Consider the following 5,337-nt stretch of genomic DNA (forward strand, 5'->3'; position numbering starts at 1 on the left):
TTTTTTTTTTTTTTTTTTTTTGCATTATTATTTTTCTGTACTTGATGTTCATGTGAATTAGCATTTTTGTGCACTTTATTTTAATTATATCTTGCTATTTATCTTGTTAGAACAATAAACATGTGCAAACCAAATAATTAAGTTGTGATATGATCACGCAATGAGACAATATCTGTTCTACTGTTTCTTGTTCAAAACGTACCCCTTACCCTTTTACCAGTCCATGTCCATACTACCATTATATTCTACACCTTTTTTTTTTTTTTTTTTTCAATCAATAAATTCAACGATTTTAACCGCCCAAAAAAATTACAAATTTAAATCTAGCGACTAGTTTTTCTTTAAACTATTTGTATCTATTTGGTGGATATAATAAAATAGGATGGAGGGTGTAAAATAATAGAGGTTAGCATTTACCTCCATTGTTATACCATGGATTAGGTTCACCTTGTATTGTGAATCATGATCCAAAAATTATGTATCTTTAGTTAATAAATTATGTGTAAATAAATTGAAGGCACATAATATGTTAAATACATATTATGTGATTACAGTTAACATATTATGTGTTTGTATTTAACATACTAGTTTTACACGCGCATTGCGCTAATGAGCTAATGTCCAATAATGTTTATATTTAAATAAGTATTTCAAAATATATCAATGCAAGATTATATAGGATAAGTTTATACATAATTGATTAATTGAATGTCGATTTGTTTATTTAAATAGCTAGGTAATTCAAAGTATATGAATGCAATATAATATAGGAGATTTATTATAATTGTCACTAAGATAAATGTTTGTAACTTTATAAAACCGATAGTCTAAATACTTACTCTAAACACGATATCTAAATAAATACTAGTATTAGTTTTTGTTTGATTTCTCTAAGTCTTTTTAATTCTTTTTTGAGTAGCATTGGCATTGTCTCCATCTTCACTATTTGTCATCTTCTTTTTTGTTGGTACCGTGCCATTTGCAATTGGATTATTGGTTGTAGCATAGATGGTAGTGTCATGAGATTATAGTGTAGAAAATTGTGAATTTGCTTTGTTGTGTATATGACTGTCATTTTAGTTGTACTATGAACTCTTGATCTTGCAAGCGACTGTTGATATTTTGCAGTGGTAGCTTTTCACCTACATGTTTCATGTGAAAGTATTGAATAAAATATTAATATTTATTATATTTGTAGAAGGTTCATGAATAGTACCTATTGTTCTATTTTCATAACTTGTTTACTCGATAGTACAACAATAACTCTGCATGTAGTCCGAATACTGATATCGCAACATGTCCATTTTCGTGAACAATTTTCACATCCCTTATGCACGTGTTCATTTTCAAGTTCATGTTTTTGGAATTAGTATGATGAGTTTAGTAATTGATTTTGTGCATGTGCGTGTTTTTTTTTTAATTTTTTATTGAATTGATACTAACCTTGGAGTTAAATTGTTTATCACTTTGTGCATAAACCTTTTTAAACAGTGGCTTCATCATATATATCAAGTGTTTTTGTTGTTAAAGTTGATACTGATTTTGTCTTTAATCTAAGCAAGTTGAGTCTAGAAGATGAAATGAATTGTAAATTTATATTAGTTCTAATATATTTAGTGGATGCACAATAAACATAATTAAAATTTAAAATATTGAGTCTTGTTCTAAATAATCAAAATAAGATTAATTAAACGGAAAAAGAAAAAGGAAAAAAAAAAACTTAACATAGATTTGTTTTTAAAAAAATGTAAGAACATGATTTTCAAGATTTCTTATTTTTAATATTTGATGCTCAACTTTGAATGCTATGTATATAATTTGGCTAATTAATTGACCAAAGTTCATGTTAAATTTTATATTATATTTTTTTAATACACTCTAACATATTCATAATATATGTTCAACAATTATGTCAACTTTGATTGAGATGAGGTTCAAACCTAAGACCTTCCTTATGAAATTCAAAGAGTAAGTTAAGAATAATAAATAGTTAACATAATATTCTGTTACTAAAGTTTACACTGATGAAGTTGCAAGGGTATTTAGGAAAAGTAAATGAAATAATATAGGCAAATAAAAAAAAATACTAAAATCAAAATAATCTGAACTATTCATTTTATCAAACAATAATTACACCATCATTCATTTCATCAAATAATTACACAATCTTTTTTAGTTCCCGTTAGGGGCCTAACTTTATTGACTCTTATTAGATTTGAAGAAGATTTATGTATTCTCAATTTATTTATAGTAATATAATCCATTAACTGCAAAATACATAATTTGAATGTCATTTTGGACCAGAATTGACGGTAAGCCATCTATTTCACTGGTTGTGGGCTGAGCTGCCTCAAATGAACTATCCCAAAATTTATGGAATATGGATGCAAAATTTAGATCCTCCGGTCATGGTTAAAAATGTTTAAAAATCTATAGAAAAAAATTTAGATAGAAAGAAATAAATGTACAGTGTTAAGAGTTAAATTTGATATGATAGAATTAATTAATCCGAATAGTCTGAATTAACCAAATTTGATAATTAATGGAATATAAGGTATGGAAATACGTAAAGACCATATATTAGTCTCGGAAGAAAATAGGCCCTGTATTAAGGTAGTTTGCAAAAAGATTACAAGATGTGTAATGTTAAGACAAGATGAAGATGTGTCCTAAATAAGGATAAAGAATACTTATTTAAAGTAGTAAGCCTAACCAACTCCCCACATATAGTGCGACCTGCAAGAGTAGATCTTAGCACAATCGCCCTCGGAAACTGTCCACGGAGGTCGACCTTGGAGGCCAACCACGAAGGCCGACCTCGTCGGTCGAGCCTCTTCGTGGCCTCCGTTTCCAATGGAGTAGTTGACCACGGTGGCTAAGCCCGAGTCATGGTCGACTCATGGTTGGCCTTGTCCACCTTGCTCGGGTCGGCTCTCCATCTTCCTTCGGGTCAGTTTGCTTCGACTTGGATTCATTCTTAATATATCCATCATCAGCTCCCCCTCTCCGAGTTGTGAATTATCGTCAGTGAGAGAGAGTAGCTTCCCGAGTTAAAACCCATGCTGACCTTGCCTGAATGATAGAGGGTGAGGCACAAGGCCCACGGTTGACCTCCCCTCGAAGGCGTGGACTAGATTGCTCCTTGTGCTTTTCTTTAATTGGCTCCTTATCGGTGTATTTTGTTGGACTTGAATAGTATTTTCTTTTCTTTATTTGATCAATTGTTCCCCTTATCTATCTCCTCTTGGGTCCTCCTATTCGTGGTTGGCCTTTGAGGGTGGTTAGGCGAAGATTTTTTTCTCGTCGGTTGGCCTCCTATTTGTTCATGTTCATTGCTTGTTTTGCTTCCCTGGTAGTCGTCTTGAGCACCCCGTTGCCTTGCCAATTTCCCCTATGGGCCTGTAAAAAGTAAGCTTGCATGTTGCGTTTTGTTTCCCCTCGATAGCCGATCTCGGAGCTGGTCTTGGGCCCCTTATGAGGTCAACCGACGAGAAAAAAAAATCTTTGCCTAACCACCCTCAAAGGCCGACCACGAAACTCAAACCCAGAGGTTGACCCCGGAGGCCAATCTCACTAGTCAAGTCTCTTCATAACCTCCGTTTCCATTGTCATAACCGATCATGGTGGCTAAGCCCGAGTCATGGCCGACCTCGTGGTCGGCCTTGTCTACCTTAAGCAGACTTTGTCCAAGTCAACTATACATCTCTAGGTTTGCTATGCATTCTTAATATATCCATCATGGTATGTGCACATTACTTAGACTGTTCATTCTAACTCGTATCAGTTTAATTTTCTTTTATTTCTACAATCAATTTATTTTCTTAAAAGATACAAGCAATTAATTACGGAGTATTACATTTGACACACCTTATCATTTTCCAAAACAGTGATTTAACAAAATTAAGAATCTAAGAAAGCGTTTAGTTCACGGAATGTTATATTACCTTAAGGTATGTTAGATTGCTGAAAATGTTAAATTCCTATGGTTGGTTTAAAACTAAAATATTTAATATAAATCTATTTGGTTGTCTTGAATACCATTAACCTATTTTTATGTATTTTAATAAATTTTAAAATTAAAATAAATAACTAAGGAAATGGTAAAATATAGAATTAAATGATTTAAAATTAATTAAGATGTTAAGCAATAATTAACTAAAACAATTGATTAAAATGACAAAATTAGCAATAAGACACGAGAATGTGAGAATACCTAAGAAAGGAAGAGTATCTAACATTCTCTTGCAATAGCTAAAAATCTTATATGACGGGGCAATTTATATCGTGGAACAGAGTGCTAAAATGCACCAAAAGGATGTCGTTTCGGTCATTTTAATTACCGATTTATTTTTTTGGAAATCACGTTCTCCATTTCGGTCGTTAACTTTCAACTATATATATAAAAAAAAAATTATGTTGTTCAGATTGGCAGTTTTGATTTTTTTTGTTGTTGATGCAAATAAATGAATTCGTATGTGATATTCGTTGATTGAACTATATGAGAATAGTTATAGGATTGTTTTTGAAACAACTAGATGATCCGAAGGTTAGGAGGATGAGATCTGTGTATTTGTGTTAATATTCTGTGTATTGTAAACTACGATTCTATGTATTCATGTTAGGGGTACTTAAACATAAGTTGTGGTGTGGTTGTGTCAATATTTTATGTATTCTCTGAAGTCATTCTATGTAGGGATTTCTGTGTATTCTAGACAAGGATTCTGTGTATTCATTTTAGTGGTACTTAAACACAGGGGTCAGGATTTTTGTGTATTCTAGACAAGGATTCTGTGTATTCATTTTAGTGGTACTTAAACACAGGGGTGATGTGTTTGTGTAGTGGGGCGATGTGTTTTTATATTTGGTATTTTTATTTTTTGTGTATTTTTTGAAGGCATTCTGTGTATTGTAGACTACAATTTTGTGTATTCATGTTAGTGGTACTTAAACATAGGTTGTGAGGATGATTTCTATGTAGTTGTGTCAATATTCTGTATATTCCCTGAAGTCATTCGAAACGACGTCCGTCCAGTCACCCATCCACTAACATAAACAATACGATGTGACGACGTCGTTTTAGACCAAGATCCATAATGCATTGTGAACCCTAGTCCACGATATAACGATTGATATGAGGGTTATGTTACGTTCGTAGAAGAAATTGCATAACTTAAATTAAACATTGAAATCTTATATTGCCATACAAATATAATATCTTATGCAACTTGACTCCTGCTAAATGTACTTAAGGATAACTTTGCTTCGACTAATATACGTTTTCAGTTTTTATTCTTGAGAAAATTGAGAGGTCAAAGTTCAAGGAAATACATTTAGAAA

The sequence above is a fragment of the Ipomoea triloba genome, chromosome 13 (assembly GCF_003576645.1).
Source record: "Ipomoea triloba cultivar NCNSP0323 chromosome 13, ASM357664v1".
Lineage (NCBI taxonomy): Eukaryota > Viridiplantae > Streptophyta > Magnoliopsida > Solanales > Convolvulaceae > Ipomoea > Ipomoea triloba.